Source organism: Harmonia axyridis, chromosome 1, assembly GCF_914767665.1.
Source record: "Harmonia axyridis chromosome 1, icHarAxyr1.1, whole genome shotgun sequence".
NCBI classification, from domain to species: Eukaryota; Metazoa; Arthropoda; class Insecta; order Coleoptera; family Coccinellidae; genus Harmonia; species Harmonia axyridis.
In genome coordinates, this window is record NC_059501.1 from 68,427,336 (window position 1) to 68,446,280 (window position 18,945).

The window sequence follows — 18,945 nt, forward strand, 5'->3', positions numbered from 1 at the left end:
TATTATTTTTAATAATAGACAGCCTCGGAAGTCGATGTTATTGATTCAAAAAAGAACGACCTACTTTAGGAAGTATTAACCTCATGCTACTTATAAGGTATGACTTACGTGGTTTTTGAAAAGGTTAGGATGGCGAATCAGGAAAAGGCATTCGGGTTAACTACTTCTGTGGTCTGTGATTTTATGCCCAGAAATGGGGAAATTCCATGTCATCTGAGGACTGCGAAAAACTCCATAGAAGCAAGCAAAATTCAGAGAAAATTCAGAATGACTCTTAAAAAATTTTCTGAATATTTTGGATACTGAAGCTATGTTATTCATAAAAAATGAAAATGCCAGGAATAGGATTATATGTAAACGTAGGCGTACAACTTTGCTTCCGCCATTTTTTCCGAAATTCGAGACTTTATTGTGAATAACTAATTATATATTTATGATTAGTGTCCATCGCTGGCTGGTGAATATTCGGTTTGGCCGTCGACGTGGAAGCATGGCCGGGATATCCCCATGATTTTCGGCGCTTGGGATTATCGTAATATACCCTCTTTTCATCTCTAGTCACAATGCGATGCAGAAATCCCTTCCGTCTTTGCCTCGGATTCAACTCGTACGGCTACCAATTTCCTAGTCTCTAAATCATTTCCATGACCTTCAGGCGTTTTGAAATTGCTTAATGCGTCACTCCTAATTATGCTGTCAATTCTTGTTGCGTTCATCACGAGTCTTGATCAAGCAATTGCCTCCATTTCTGCATCTCCGAAAACTTTCTCCCTTCCTCCGCCATGCTGGTCTTCGACGTCAATTTTGACGTCGAAGACCAGCATGGCGGAGGAAGGTTTCAATGTTTCAAGAACGGTGATTTCACCGTTCTTGAAACGTTGAAACCACTTTCGGCACGTTCTTTCACTAATAGTGACCTTACTGTGACTCTGTTTGCTCACAGAAGGCGCTATGGTTGTACGCGCCACACTACATCAGATCCGGCGGTTTTAAAGGGGTTGCCTCATTGAAACAGGGTCACTTCTCCACTATGGTGTGAGAAGGTGTGTCTTAGGTAGAGATCGCTAGGATGCCTAACCGATGAGTCCACAAGCGATCTCGGGACGAAACACAAAACCCCTGGGAGAAGGCGCACCTCGTAATTTGGCTCGAGAACAACTCGCCAAAGGTATCTGAGAGCATTTGATGAGCTTCAGCCGCGAATTCCTTCAAGTTGGACACCTAATATTTATTTCCTTTGAGAACTCCTTCGAGCCACCATTCGGAAACTTTTTAAAGGCTACAAAATCTATTGTCAACTTGAACATACAAAATTCTTCAAAATTACATAACTTTCAAAATTTTGAACTAACGAAAACAATCCAAACAGATGTAATGATATTCTAAATTAATTCACTATAATCAAAGCGAACATATCATATAAACTACGAACAATGTGAAAAATCTAGCAACTAACATAAAATGCAAAAAACCTCAGGAAAAAATTAGAAAACCATAGAATAATGTCTGACTTCGATTTCAAAGTCAAAAAATACATAATGAGGAACAAGCTTAGCACAAAACAGTTATTGTACATTTGGCCCCTACATTTTAGAAAACTAATTAGAGTTTCTCGGCATGCTGTGCGTATTCTATCTTGAAATTCTTCCACATCGACTGTGAATTTCACCAAAAAAAAAAATATAAAGGTGTCAAATCTTGGGAGTGTGGTGGCCATTCAATCTTCTTGATGATAATAATGTGTTGTTCACGCTTTTATATATATTTTTCAGAATGTCAATTCTTAATCTGCAAATGGCTATCGCGAAAGGCTAAGCGGAAAAAACAACGCTGACAATAGAGACAAAGATTTGCAGAGGCATGGTTAAATCCCATGGTAATGATAATGTCAATATAGAGGATTCACTCTGCCTGTAATCTCATCATGTGATAGAGGGATGGTTTAACCATTTATATGGCAAGTAGCACCGTCTCCATAATATGAGCGGATTTTAAGTCCAACTGAAGAATTCAACAGACAGATGGTCGATGCACAGATTCAATGCACTGAAGAATCTAACCTACCCATTTTGATCTTAGATTTCAGTGTTTCCTTCCGGAAGTTGAATTTGTCCATTTTGTTCATGGACTAAAATATTCTCTACTCAAAATATTTCGAGGAAATAATAAATCTAAAAAACACAGTCGAATACTTACTACGAAAGATGTACTCTTTATAGTGTTGAAAAACGAACACATATTGATTCAGTATGACTTTTATACCTCATCGCGCAGAAAATCTGAGAAGAATTCCAATATAGTTTTGAGCATATATCGATATCGAAACATAGATCGAATTCTTCAGCAATGAGAATCGAAATGGAAAAATGAAGTTTACCATATCAGTCACGATATCTACGTAGATCTTTGAACTTCTGGCTCAGAATCTTCATAAATACTGAAAAAATTCCTCATATCTCCCTCAATTGTGGAGGAAAGCATTCACTTCGCATGAAGGTATACTACGAATAGGGTAAATAAAGAGGGTACGTCATGCAGCTTAGTGAATATTATATGGGACCTGAAACGTCTTCGTTCTGTCGCGATAATATTGCTTCTAACACTGCAGAGTGATTTCAAAGATTTCAACTGGCAGAACGACGAGGTCGAGCATCTGACGCTCTCCAATATGGAATATTAATAGTTCGGCGGAAAGATGTACGGAATTGCCTCCTGGAACTGAAAATAAATATTTTGCATTTCATTCGTTTCCTGTAACCATTTCGTCGATCGTGACAAAATAAACTAAAAAAATGCTGAAAGCACGTGTGAGAGGTTATGAACTTGAAACCATTCCTTCATTCATATGTACCCTTGGGTTCACATAACTGTATATACAGGGTGTTTTATTTGTAAATGTACATGCGGCAACCTGATATAAATCTACCCTAGACGAGTCCAAAACATTTATATAATAGGTCTTTTCGACTCCAGTCGAAGATACAAGCGAATTTTGAATTCTAAATATTTTTAATTCCTTATAGCTTTTGAAACGCCCAGTACATTCGATTGATATTTATATTTGGAACATATGATTCACTCCATCAGGTCAATCGTTTCATCTTTGAACAGTTCAGATCCATATTAGAAAAATATGGGACTTCTCACATAGATACTGAGATTTAAAACCCTGTATGGTAGAACATTGGAATTTGATAAAAATATTCGGAAAGAGCAGAAAATTTTCAATGGGGATCAGTAGATTAAGTGTCCCGTAAGTCATTTAACTCATTGAAAATGAAATTAATTGCATTAATTCGATCGCCTGGCTCCAATGGTTGTATCTTCTGCAGATGAAAAGGGTTAAGGTTATTTCTTTTCAGTCTACGCCATATATACTACGGCACGTTCAGAGCATGAGCGATCCATCTACTGCAATTTCCTGATCTTGTCCCTATCATTTCAATATTGTTTTTTTATATTTAGGTGCTTTCTTTCTGAGGTATAAAACAATTTTGTTGTGAGAGTTACTAACAATTTTCACGAATAATAGAAAGATGAAGAAACGGTTTTGTGATATGGCAACCTTCTAAATAAAGGAATCTTGATTGTTATTCCTGTACAGGGTGGGCAAATAAGCGAGGTGAGCGGCTATATCTCAGGATCCACTCATCGTAGAGACTTGCGGTAAAAAATGTTACCACTAAAGTATACAAGAGAACACACTGAAAATTGTTTTGATGTCCATACCTCTACCGCTAGGGGGCGTAATAGCTACCGTCGAGTAGAAAAATGAATTTTACTCGAAAATGTTTGGTATGAAGTTGAAGGAAAAATATCATCACTGTAATCCTTGAAAAATTCTCTATCTTTTTGAATTGTCACTTTCGATTTTACTACTTCAAAGGGTAGGTGAAAGGAAGAAATCTGACTGATTGAAGTGCATGTAACTTCAGTTTGGCTCAAAATTTTTGAACAAATTAGATCTCGTCTGAAAGATAATATCTTGTTGATTGAGGACAAAATATAGTCATGATAAATTTGTTTTTGCTGCTTTCGATAGGGGGCGCTGAGTCAGAAGTTCATTGTTTTGTTCATTTTACTCCGAAATTTCAAATGTAATGATAGGATTTTCTCAACAGAAACAGAAGTTCTATCAAATTTGCATGAAAAAACTTGAAGGTCGCAAAGCGATAATTTCTGCCGTTCTGAAGTTATGGCCGAAAAAAGATATTCTTCAACTGATGCACTACGAAAACCCAAATTGTGTCTTTAAGTTCTCACAGAAACAGAAATCCCATCAAATTTGTATGAAAAAACTAAAAGGTCGCAAAGCGATAGCTTCAGGCGTTCTGGAGTTATGGACGAAAAAAGATATTCTTCAACTGATGCACTGAAAAACTAAATTGTGTCTTCTTTCGGCCATAACTCCAGAACGCCTGAAGCTATCGCTTCAGAATCGCTGGGATTTCTGTTTCTGTCAGAACTTAAAGACACAATTTGGTTTTTCGCAGTGCATCAGTTGAAGAATATCTTCTTTCGGCCATAACTTCAGAATGCCTGAAATTATCGCTTTGCGACCTCCAGGTTTTTTCATGCAAATTTGATAGAACTTCTGTTTCTGTTAAGAAAATCCTATCATTACATTTGAAATTTCGGAGTGAAATGAACAAAACAATGAACTTCTGACTTAGCACCCCCTATCGAAAGCAGCAAAAACAAATTTATCATGACTATATTTTGTCCTCAATCAACAAGATATTATCTTTCAGACGAGATCTAATTTACTAAAAATGTTGAGCCAAACTGAAGTTAGAGTCGTTTCAATCTGTCAGATTTCTCCCTTTCGCCTACCCTTATTTGATGTCGTAAAATCAAAAGTGGCAATTCAAAAAGATAGAGAATTTTCCAAGGATTACAGTGATGATATTTTTTCTTCAACTTCATATGAAACATTTTCGAGTAAAATTCATTTTTCTACTCGACGGTAGCTATTACGCCCCCTAGCGGTAGAGGTATGGACATCAAAACAATTTCCAGTGTGTTCTCTTGTATACTTTAGTGGTAAAATTTTTCACCGCAAGTCTCTACGATGAGTGGATCCTGAGATATAGCCGCTTACCTCGCTTATTTGCCCACCCAGTACAGCCGTATAACATATCAGCAAGTTCTTGATTCGATAATTCATCAGGCACTATTATCTTCGATTTCAATATTGAGAATATACTGCAAAAAAAATGTTTGTAATCCAGAGTCGCAATTGGCGCATGACGGAGCTAGAGCACAAAAGCTCCTGACTTCACGTCATTCAGATTATAGAACTGATGAATCGTCATGGTATTAACTCCTTCAATTTTCTGTTTATCTTTTGAAATTTTTATCTCAATTAAAGGCATTTTCAATTGAGAATTCTTTTCGCCAGAACTCTGGTTTTGAAATACGTCATATTATCCTCAGTTAATGAATGAACTTCATTTAATAAGTCCATCGATAAGTGCTTTCATTATGAGAGCAATGCATTCCAATTAATTTATGTCTTGATAAGCTGCACTTCAAAGTAAATTAACGACAGACTTCATCATCCAGTAGCCAAACGAAATTCAATGACGAATTGAAATTTAAATTAAAATGTACTTGTGATCCAATTTGTAACATACTTCCATCAAATGTAATTTAATTGTGAGGTGATTATATGTCTGATATAAAATGAGATGAGAAGAACCTTTACTGAATTTTTTCACGACTTAATAAACCGTAGTATAATACTTGCGGTATTTTAGTTTTGAAATGGAACTGGTACCTACACCCTTTAGTAACAGAACACACGAAATACATTTCTTGAAAGTTTTGTCTGTCTTTCTGTTCTATCTATCTGATGCAATGATTTTATTGCAATTTTAACTTTTGGATGGAAGTCAGCTTGAAGCAACAGTTTGGCTTATTTCTATTGAAATTGAAAGGAAGTGAAGAAAGCTTTCTCTACCTTCGTTAGACTCGGATACAAAAATTATTCATGATTTCACACGGAAAAATCGCAGACTAGTGCACTAGTAATTGATAAAAGAGCCTGTAGTAAAAACGTAAATTGAATCCAGAAAACATCCACCACCTTCTCACATCAAACAATTCACATTACACCGTAGAAAATCGCCACATAAATCCATCTTCAACCTTATATTTTCACTTCCGCTGTCACGACCCAGCATAAAATATCGGGTTCCCGAAGATGACAATCATATTTCACCATATAACTGGAAAATTATTCGTTTTACGTCCCCAAATCCACCGGGGAAAGCAGTAAAAGATACTCCAGCAATCTCCAGTGGGGACCCTCCACTAAAAATAAGACAACACCACCCAGAACCCACAACGCTGCGCCGGACATGCCATTAATCACAATCCAAGATTGGATTCTGGAAATTTTTAATTTGGAGCGTGGCTCCAGTCGAAATTTGGGTTCTGGATTGTCATACTTCGTGTTTTCAGAGAGGAAAAATGAATGATAAAACTAGGTGATTGATAGTGTCGTTGGATGAAGAGTTTTTTCAGGTTCATTCTGTGGAACTCCATCGAGACGTTCTCCGGTTGACTTTCAAAACAAGATGACTCGTTGAATTCCGAAACGGAGGCGAAGTCTGAAAAAGTTATTTTAAAATTCCATTTTGTTATCCTGGAGGCCCTGCTGCGAGCAGTAATCGATTTAATCCGGATTGATTCGAAAGAAAACTCCGTTATTAGATTAGATTTTCTCGGGGCTCGTTGTTTGACCTAACAACATCTTGCTGCGTAGTCGATAACTAGGGATCGGATTGTACAGGCAAGTCGGGATCTCAGGATGTATTATCAATGTGTAAGGAATAAATGAATAAAGATGGCCGAAGGTCAAACGGAGGACGTTAACACGGTCACATGACTCTACAACAGTACACCACAAACAGTGGATTCCATTACAAAAAGAAGAGAAGACTACATCTGCAAAACTTTGTATCTGGTACCTGTATCTTTCTAGTAGTTTGATTTTCATTTGTCCTTTCGAGGCCATTAATAATAATAATAGAGTCTTCATCTGACAATTTTAGGGGCGAAGTTTAGCCAAGGCTACTTCACTCAACTCCCGACAAAATACAAATAAAAAAATAACAAAAATAGAAATTAACAAAAGGAAATACAATCCAAAAATAAATGAATGTAATTTACAAAATCTGTAACTTGCTCAAAAATGATACATTCTTCAATTATCTTCTCAATGAGTTCAAAGTAGAACCCCTACATGCATTTAGCATCGATAGCGATAAAACATGGCTGAACCAAATCGAGCAGCATGAGTCTTGCCTTGAAGCAACACAGTGAATATATTGTCTGCAGACCAACTTGGCTTTCAAATAAGGAGGAATACCCGTACTCAAACATTAATATACTGCAATACTCATGTGAAGCCGAAAAATATTTTCGACCCTGAGCCACGCTAGCCCATTTATTCAATCTCTGATCCCTCTATCATACTTTCTCAACCCTAAAACATAGCGGCAGCATGAATTCTGCAGTTTTTGCAACCTATATCTCTGGACAGAATCTAGACAAGGATAAAAAACTGTCAATCCATAGCTCAGCTTGGAAAGCAGAGTGTTTCGCAGAGATATTTACGTGATTGGAAATCTGGAAACTGTCTCTGGCGATACAAATAACGTTGAGCCAGAAAAAAATGTTGATCGAAAAAGACTCCAAGGTTCCTACAGCAGGAGAAGGATGGAATCTTCTCAACACTTATCATAACTTCAACCTCTGCATGAGAAGTTCTCGGAAAGAAGGGTATACAGAAACATTTTTTAAAGTTTATTTTAGATTGTTCTTTCTGCAATACTGCACAATACTTACAAATCATCATTTAACCGTCCGACAGGAATAGAAATGGCAAAGTGAAGGAAAGCTGAGTGTCATCACAATAAAAATAGATGTTAACAAAACTATACAGCTATATAAACAAGGAATAGCAGAGAATGGAACCTTGAGGAACACCCAAAGTTATCAGGCAGTACTCCGAAAATGCATCACGTAATTTAACGCACTGATATCTACCAAAGAGATAAGATTCAATGTCAATCAGCATGAACAAAAAATTAATATTATTAAATGTTAATGAACAAACCAAATCGGACTAGCAAAAATCTGAATCAAAAGATAACCACAAGGAAACATGCTACTTTCTATCTTCGGTCGCTTTAGTTAGAACGTTAGTTATTTCTTCTTCGGAATCAGACTTATTTACACTTCGGTTGTATACAGGGTGAACCACGCTCGATGGTACCCTGGACTTTTACGGAGAACATAAGTCTTGATTTTATTGAATACTTGATTTCTCGGGTAGAAAACGCTGCTCTATCGGTCTGAAATATTTTCGGCGCTGCACTGTTGTTGCTTCTATGTAAAAGTTTTAACAACTTCGATAATTTAAATAGAAGCCCCTGTATATTATTACTTTTTTTGGTTTACCGTAGCCTATTGATAATTTATATATTTCCTTCCTTGGCTATATCTCCAGCAGTTCTCGAGTAATTTATTGCTCTAATTCTTTTTTGTGCAAAACAGATTCACCTCGGTACTTGGAATTTAGTTACACAAGCAAAATCTCATTCCGATCAGGTATGTTGTCAATGAAATACTAAGTTTTCGCTTTTCAATTATAGGAAGCAGTTGGAACTATTTTATTAACGATATTTTCAATATTTCTTTTTATTCATGTCAGCACAGATCAACACTATCAAAAAATGAAATTGGCACCGCTCACAACACACACAATTGGGGTTCAACTATCAGCCCCTATCAACCATAGAATCATAATATCCATAAAAAGAATTATTGGACAAAATACAGCGAGTGTAATACTCATGATACATGAAACTTGTGTACAGGATTGAAAATTCATTTGGAAAGATATAAATAACAGTATATTCAACGTAATTCTGCGAATATTCATGGTACAGTGGAAAGTGGAACATTGCAACAATCAAAACATCTGCGCGATACGATGACGAATAAACGAGTGCTCTCTTTCAATGGCTGAGTGGGGATGGCTGCAGGGTATCGATGTGGCTTGATGGACAGTCGATTAGTCCAATTAGGCACTCTCCAACCGATGGATGGGTTATTAGACCATATAGGTTGAAAATAAATATGACAATTTCATTCTATTGTATGCGAGGTATTCATTTGGGAAAATGAATTATTTCTCCTGTGTGAATTATTACTTATTTTTCTGTTTCTTTATTACTGTTTCTTAATTAACATGAATTCTGCGAAAGTGATTAATATAATAGAAAACAAACAAATTCTAACAAGTGTGGAGTCGAGGGTCGACAAATTTGAATAACATATAGTCTACCTTATTAAGAGAAACAGTAGCCAAATCTAGAATGAGATATGAGATTATCTCATATCTCTGAGTCCATCTGGTTTATTTGCACAATGTTGGATCATTTTGAACCTGTTACTTTGACAGACATCCTTTCGAAACCAAACATCATCGAAATCAGTTAGTAGCTGTTGAAATGATTCAATTCAGTGAAAGCTCAAGATATTGTAATTACCCAGTATTCCTGTCCAAATATTAAGTTTTTGAGGTTACTTGGTAATCACAGAATTACTTAGATGGCTATTCTTCCTAGACCAATGTCGTTTTACTGATGAGTTATGTAAGTTATGTTTTCTATTCGAGAAGAACTATGGTTCATTAGTGAATAATTTATTGCTTAGAAACTATTTTCAAAATCATTTCATCAGAATTTTATGCGTTTTATTTCGTTATCAGGTAAAATTTCTTGATTTGTTCGACCTTATAACATCGGTAACCATTCCTTTTTAAAATATCCCGAACAGTTCTATCACTCATATCCACTTGTTCAGCAGTTTTTTCACTTGAATGAGTGATTTCAACAGCAGCACGTAATAAAATTTTTTTCAGAAGATTCTCATTGATGGTTTATGATGAATATTAATTTTTCAAGAACTTCATGTTTGCAACCACCAAAATTCCCCGAAAATTTCAATCATTTCAAGTAAACGGGGACTTGAAGGTATCGGTCTATCTTAAAGGGCAACATATATAAATTTAGTGTCTCTACAATTGATTGTCAATTTTGATTTGATAGAATCTTCTTAATTATTAACCGAAAGATATCACAACGCATCCCACGGTTAGAGAGCGATTAATTCGACTAATGGACTGTTTAGCAGGCCGCAGCGCTAACCTTTGACCATCCCCACTCAACCATTGAGGGAGAACACTTGTTTATTCAATATCGTATCGCGCAGGTGTTATGATTGTTTCACTGTTTCACTGGATCATGAGTGTTCTCTGGACATTGAAGATCCTATCTCTCCAAATGTGATTTCCAAACCTGTTACTAATTTATAGTCTTCTTGAGTTTCTTATGGTTCTAGTGATGTGATCAGATTGAAATTTAGGGAGAAACTTGAAATTATCATTTCCAAGTTGTTTTTTCCGAATCAAATGTTTTTTTTTTGAGTTTTTCAATTATCTTCCGTATCTTACAATATGTGAGTTTGATACTCAATTGTTTTCCAAAAAATGAATCAGCTTTCTGTCTGGTCTTTTTCAATCCTGTTTTTATGTATTGGAAAAATTGTATAAATTTGAGTCAGTCATTATATGCGCCCCACAACAGCCTAAATCGATGGTAAAATATGTGCCTGTTGACAAAAACAGCCTCTCAATAACTCTCCTCATTTCTCCGGGCCATACATCCCGGTTATGGGGCGACAAATAAAACGTCCGTTAAGCTGTAGGAAACCGTCCGTCTCTCTTATTCCACACGCGACATAAGACGGTATATTTCAGACAATGTGTCAGAGCGCCGTTTCCCTTTGGTACCTCTAAAAAGTTAATGGGAGAATTTATTGGACTCGATTTGCATTTATATGGAAAGACGATCCGGATCCGCTTCCTCCGTGGTTGCAATAAGGAGGATGAGATCGACTGGAGCTAGTTGGCATTTGCGTATCTGCGCCAATTGGCCCCTATCTTTTATCAGTTCGGCTCCTTTAGCCGATCGATCCTCGTTTGGATGGCCGGGAAAAAACTATCGGATACCTCGATAATTGAACAGTTTCACTATCGTTGTGGACGGGGGTTTTTTATGTTGTTTTAAATGGTTGAGGGCTATTCTTGGCTTCTGTACGGCATTGTGAGATTATAATCAGTTCGATTCGAGATGAAAAATCGATTTGGATGCTTCCATCAATGGACTAGTTTTCATTTTCTTGTTAAGGATTAATTCTAAAAATTTAAGTAAAATGAAACAAACATGTGGAAGAATCATATCTCTAGAAATGAAAAAGTTATGGGACTTTGAAGTTGCGCTTAGAAGAATAATTTCATAGTACGCAGCGTCTAGTGTGTGACGTCACGGCACTTACACGGGGCGACTGGGTTTTGCAGAGTGCTTACGAATTCATTGGTGTACAATCACTTGTGCCGTTCGTGTCGTGTTTTGTTCGTTACACGATGGTTGAAATAAAAAAAAATCCTACAAATATTGTATTGTGCCTATGTGTGCAAGCACGACAATTAAAAACCCCAATAAATTCTTTTTCATGTACCAAATGACATGAATCAAAGGAAGAAGTGGTGCAAATTAATGAGGCGTGACTTAATTGAACCTTAAACTACTTCATATGTGTGTGAAGATCATTTTGATGTAAATTCACACACAAAAAAACAACATACTACACCACTGACATTGCGAACTATCTCCCTCATGTTTTAAAACATAAACAGGACGATATGACGCCCGTCAATATTGGGGGTCCACTTAGATAGAATTGATTCATACCGGATTTTATACGGGCAGTAAACATTACTTTTTTCTCTTTTTACTTTTTACTCCTCACATAAATATGTTTTGCCATTGATAATGGACAGACTTCAACAACCAGTACTCAACTACAAACTGTTTATGAAACGTTTTTTAAATAAATCATCGTTATAAGTTGAACCATGATGAAGCAAACTCAAAAGTAGATACTTATTTGAAAAGTTTAACTCCTTTCATTTCAGCACTGACATGAGATGGATTTGAAGAAAAAAACTCCATCACTGCGAATATATCTATTTTAGGCAAATTGTCACTTTGTCCTTTCACGAAGCCTTCTTCCATTATGGTGACATAAAAACAAAACTCGAGTTAAAACTACACTGTACAACTGCAAACGGCGCGAGAGCCTTGGCGCGGCTAAGTATTTGAACGTAATTTATGGTGTAGCGATCACAGGCAAGTGCCGTGACGTCACAGACGTGTCGGAGACCAAAGACGTTCCGCGCTAAAATACGTAAATTTACATAATCTATTTCTCAGTCATTTATTGATGGATTTTCAAAATTTTTTCACTGATTTATCAGTTTTGCTCTATATTTTAATTATATCGTGTCGAATATAGTATTATCAACATCACTAAACTAGTCCATTGTCCTAAAGGACAAAACGATTACGACCGTTGCGCCTCTCGGTTATTTTTCTCTCAAAAAATCAGATGCCGATAATTGAACAGAATCACTCAGCTAAGAGCTTTTTATGTTCTCCAATTGTTTAATGGTCTACCTCAGTTTCTTCGAGATATTTCATTCGATTGTAAACAATACATGTTAAGCTGAGAGGACCAAAAATACGATTCCAAAGTTGTAGAGCTATAAAAGATGTAGAACTGTCCTGTCCAGACCTAATCAAAGCTTTTGATGCCGTTCCGCATGATATCTTTCAAGTAAGCTCAGATTATATGATAAGATATAAGAGAACTCTCTTGAGTCCAGGATGTTGTGCGGTGGGGAAGACAGAGAAGAAGGGAGTAGAACCAGCATTTAAGCAGAATGTCCCTCAGAGATTAGCCTGAATAGCGAGGGATTTGAAGCCACTAGGAAAGATACTACCATGACGTCCCTTCAAGAAATATCGTGACAGCTGGCAGTCTACATCGCAGTTACTTCTGCAGAACTGAGCATCAGGTTTGAAAGATCGTCAAGAACAGGTCTGAGGCCTAACATGAGAAAAAGAAGAAGATTTTATGGGAGGGAGTGCCTACGAAATATATGCATCTTACCTTTCAAACAGATTTTAAAAGGTCAGATGGAATAGTTGCCGATCAGATATAAGATAAATATAAACAGGAGTGCCACAAGGCTCAATATTGGGACCCACCTTATTTATCCTATACACGAATGTTCTGTTTGTAAATATATAATCTGATAAAACCTACAGCTATGCAGATGATACAGCAGTATTAAATAAAACCAAGAATAGTATCGAACAAAAGTCAGAAAAATCTCTAGCTGATGCCCAAAACTGTTTCGAGGCAAATGATTTAAAGATAAATATGGATAAAACCCAAAAACTGACTTTCAACATCAAAAATCAGGTGGATGGGTCATTGGTATACTTAGGAATACCTTTCCAATCTTCACTTAGTTTGAACAAATATATCTACGAATTGAGTGGAGAGCTTTCTACAGTGATATTTTTGATTAGAAGAGTCAAGATATTTTCGAGCATGGAGACAGCCAAGATGACGTATTTCTCAGTCTTCCACTATCAGATGATGTATGGCATCATACTTTTGGGGACAGAGTATTGCTATAGAGAAGATTCTTTTTAAACAAAAAGAGCTTTGAGGACACTATATGGAATGAAGCAAACTGAGAGCTCTCGTAGTGTTTTTAAACGGGAGAATATACTTACTGTAACATCCTGTTTCATTCTGAACTATGTGATGTAGGTCTGTCTATCAACACAAGGTCAAGTTTCAGCATAATTTCGTACTTCCTTGCGCTAGAATAAATAAGACACAACAGGGTCCATATTTTATTCGCCTGAAACTGTATAATAAACTGCCGGAAGATCTGAAGGAGTTGAAATTACAGAGTTTTCTGAAGAAGTCAAAAATCTACCATTGAAAAAGACTACACAAGAACTGAAAGAATTCAATGTGTTCAATTGTTTTCGTTTTTATTAATTATGACTGAATTTTCTTATCATTTAGACAAGCCGTGTAATTTTGAACGGTATACATTTATGATGTGGTTTTTGAATGTATTGTAATTTAGAGGTGTACATTTTAAATGAATAATAATGAATGAATAATAATGAAGAAGAATCTGCTTCCTCGGAATTGAAATAGAGAGAATGCGATTAGCACTGGATAAAACTAGTGGAAGGACCAAAATGTCTATCATTAATCCAAATCAAGGAATCAGAATATCGTGTATGTGCTGCATAGGAAATTATGAGATGATACCGCTTCTGAAGATCTCAATCCTGGTTTATTCCATACAATTCAGTTAGGTACCTACAATGAAATGAAATTCCTTCGATTTATTAAAGGTGATTCCATTGTGTCATTTTAATTTTGAATTTCTAAACTACCCTGAGAGTTGAAATTATTCACTTCAAAGGTATTCATTCAGTTGAATTTTGTGTTGCCGCGCCAATTGGTCCCCATCTATTATCATTTCTGCTCTGTTAGACAGTGGATCCTGGTTTAAATCCCTGGAAAAAACTTCAAGACCCCGTTAATTGAACTGTTCCTCCATCTCCGGGGTTGGGAATCTTCATGTTGTTTTAAATGGTAAAGTGATACTTTGGTATCTTCATGACATTATGAGATCTACAATGAGATTACGATATTGAACGAAAAGCATTTCAACCTTATTTTCAAACAACGAAGAACGAAGAATATTTCAACCTTATTTTCTAAATAGGTTGGAATACTCTTCGTTCAACTGTCCCGAAAGACTAAAAGGTTAGGATTGGTTTGAGTGTCATAAAAAATTCGAAATATTTGAGATCTCATGGTTTACCTACCAATCTCACGTAATTCAAGAAAGGAATATTGGCCCGACTTATTTTAGGTTTATCCAATAGTTAATGGCTTATGTTCATTTTTCTACTGGTTAAGAATAAAACAAATCGATTTATGGTTGAAGTTTGCATGTTTACGCCGTTTCACTGTTGAATTCAATTACTTCCATTGACCAATCGCTGCTCATTCCTCCAGAAAAACTTTCAGACTTCGATATTCAATATTTTCACATAGCTAGGAGCTAGGTATTCTCTTTGATATCAAAATATCTTCAATAAAATTATAATCAGTGCAATTTCAGATAGGGGATGGAAAAAAAAACGAACCGAATCTGCTACCTCAAAGTTGAAAAGAGAGGAAGATATTGTCACTGTATCAAACAGTTAGGAGGATGAAAATGTCACTAAATCCGACTCGAGGGACCAAAATATCATGGCTGGTTTGACTTTTATCAAAATTCAAGAACATTTGGGCTTGAACCTGTTGTTTATTTTATTCGATCCAGTTAAATATTTATTAGACAATAGAATAAAAGTCCTGCCGCCTATTTCCGGTGATTACTTCATTTTTATTTTGAATGCCGAAGCAATCCTGAAATTCCAGATTATTTACTTCAACAGAATTCCCTACCTTTCATCATTTCTAAATAATCCCAAATTTCAGGAAGTCAATCGATTCTAGATGGAATCCCCCCCCGGAAATAACTATAAGACCTTGATAATTGAATGATTTCACTATCTCCGGGATTGGGGTTTTTTATGTCATTTTCAATGGTTGATGGCTATCTCAACATCGGGAATCTTAGATGGATTTTTGATTCATAGAATTTGCGATGAAAGCATTAATTTCCTTTTAGGAGTTCAAGGTACAAAAAGAAGGATGATATTGCGACTGATCTAATAAGTTCGCAGGATCAAAATGTCCCTGTTCGGCTCGAAAGACCAAAAGAGCAAGATTGATACAGCTCCCATAAAGAATCAAAGCATATTTTAGAGTCAGTGACTTGTGATAGTTCATTGTAAAATATTACAATGCTGGGTACTCAACGTGAGATAACGATTGGTTTTAAGAGGCTGAGAGCTTCGGCTGTATCTAACTACCTCACAGCTGCCTAGATTATGCCTATAGCTCCATTTATTGAAGCAATATCCGAATAATTTCGAGGCATTATTGTTAAAATGTGGAGAAAATTCCTGACTAACTACACATAGGATTTGCATGAATGATGAAAACTATACATACAAATCAGTATGAGGTAGCCAGGCTTTAGAGTTTAGGTATTGTTGTCGGATAATATACATAAATGAGATACTCTTGAAAAACATTATAAACTGCATCATAACAATATGGTAGCAGAACAATGTCCATAATTGGCATAGCATACAATATTTCATCAAATAAGCAATACCCTTATATTTTTGCCAGGTCAAATGAGACAAGAGTCCTTCCATTTACCCGAGATAAATCGATTAATGAATAGTTCATTTTCTTTTCTTTTATTTTAAATTCCTGAGAATTATTCTATCCGTTCGATTGGCATTTGCGCATCTCACATATTTCTTCGATATAATTTTAACATAGGCATGTTTCTCACTTCGAAAGTTTTCATTCAATGAAAGACAGAAAATAATGAATAACACGAAGGTCTATTTCATTGTGTCGTTTTAGGCATATCAGTTTAAATACTTTCATCTTCCATTGAGTACCGACAATGTTATCAAGTCTCACAAGGACGTGGGGAGTTGGTAAAAGGAGATTGACGCATAAATTGAGATAGCCCAGATTAATTTTAATATAAACGAATTAGACCCTAGGAAACCAAATTACCAAAATGAAGTGTCCTCAGATGACATCCTCGCTTCTTTGCAATCCCGAAGGTCCTCAAGTGTTGCTCAGTGCCCTTATCTTCGTTATGTTAGTCATTCTCAATATCATAAATTTAAGGTGGATAGAAATTACTATGTTGATAATGGACGGACTGAAATTGACGTCTTTTGAATTTATCTTTTCTGATGAATAGACATAAGAGATTCTTTCAAGAATTGGATGAAAAATTGTTTATAATAAAATCGTCTTATTGTCAAAATGTTCATATTTATTAAGGTATTATCTTGGGAGATTTTCAGTTTCAAATGGTATTGCACCTCGTATTGCACTTATTTTCTCTGTCACAGACATAATAATTACCTGAATCGATTAATTTAAGAAAACTACGAGATTCATTACTGAAAAGAAATCTTATATTTCTATTGGAAACACTTTATTAATCATGATACACTGTCTAAATCCATTTGGACAGATGTTGGAAAACTTATCAACTAATTTCAATATGATTGAAACGAGATGCTGTTCGATTTGAAATAGTTTGTAGACATCTGAGTATCATATGAGCGATAAATATTTATGAGACTTTTTCAGCTGAAAATATACAGTCATTTCGAACTCATCCTCAAGAAAATTCTGATTATATTTCTGTTTGTTCACGTGGTCTCCATTTCATTTTCGCAAAATCGCTAAACAAAGAATTTCTAACGTGTTCAAAATTTAGAATTTTCAGGAAGCAGCAGCCAATATGTTGCTGCCTTTGATACATTAGCAGGAATACTCGAATCTTTTATGATGTTTTTCAGTAATCCGCTCTCCAAAATTTTGTATGTTTCTGCCTCGGTTTCTGCTGATGATTGAGAGTTGTTGAATGTTGATTGGTTTCATGATTTACATCGTTACTCTTGATGATACGATAATACTAGAAATACAACTCGAACAATATGCAATTTGAATTACGTTGTCGCATAATATTAATCGCATTAGATTCTCGTTATATTAGCTATTCTGAAATTATATTCGCAACAAACCCCCGTAATGATACACATAATATAATGCAGATTTCATCATTGCTATTCTCTAATCAAGAATAGACAGTTCAAGACCACTGATTATACATTAATAATGAAATTGTTTATTCACGGAGAAATTAATAATTTTTTTCGTTACAGGTTTGAAGCATCCTAAAAGTTTGCTGTAAGGGGTTAGCTAAGAATTCTGAAGACGAGAAACTACAGCATGCCGATACCTTGCGACTAACTCAGAAAAACCCGGAAAAATCAGGTGAGCTGTCATAATTTTCTGTTCTCTTCTCTACCTGTAGATATACAGGTGGTTACATTTTCTATAATGAAAAATAAAATGAAATATTCTGCATGATAATCTGTAAATGGAATCAAACAAATCTACCTAGATTTGTTCGATTTTTTCTCATCATATTTCATCAAATATGTTGAGAAAATGCTATTTCTTTACCTCTTCCGCAATTTCGAGAAAAAATAATATTATTACGAATTAAGATCTCCTCAAATTTTCGACAAGGATTCACATCTCAAAAACTTTCGCACTTATTTGATAATACTCTGTATTCATTATGATATTATACATCATCTGAAGAAGACTTCTGATGATACGATCGTCTGAAAATTTGCTATGAACATCAAGTAATTATTTTACATAAACAAATCGAATTACCACATGGTCGGATCTGTTTTTACTGAATTATTGGGTAATTTTTTTTTATATTTTGCTTCAATTTAAAACGGTCCTGCTCACACGATCAATATGATGTGTTCCGCCAAGCGTGAGACAGTAATTATAATCCTACAAGCAAAATTGATTGTCAGCGAAATGTTAGTTTTTTCGTTCAAAACTCTGCTTGAACTTTTTATGGTTTTGAAGACACTGCCAACATTAAGATGTTATCATAATGATAACAGAAGCATTTGAGATTCGATCCTACCCTCGAAAGAAGACGGAAAGTACAGGGTAATTTTGATGTTGTCTTGGGGGGTATTTGTTCAGAATTATTGGGCATTAGCAGGCAACTAATATCTTCTAATTCCCAGCTAATGCCTACTACTATTAGTTCGTAATTAGCAGATATTATTCAAGAATAAATGGATATAAGTTGTTCTTTTTAAGAATAAGAGATGACAGACGGGTGACTGAGATATCAGTTCTGTATTAGTGACCTTACTTGAAGGAATAGGATTATGTTTCCGGCGCATTCACCATTTCGTCATATAAGTTTGTCATTTCCAACTTGATTCGTCC

The 18,945-nt window shown here is 35.6% G+C and overlaps 1 protein-coding gene across 2 annotated transcripts in view; it reads left to right on the forward strand.

Moving 5' to 3' along the window:
• The window catches only part of LOC123677403 (protein artichoke), a 294,809-nt gene that overhangs the window by 87,412 nt on the left and 188,452 nt on the right, over positions 1–18,945 (forward strand). For both annotated transcript variants that reach the window (XM_045613900.1, XM_045613907.1), the window contains exon 3: positions 17,841–17,952. The gene's annotated coding sequence lies outside the window, so the exon portion shown is untranslated. The remainder of the gene's footprint in view (positions 1–17,840; positions 17,953–18,945) is intronic.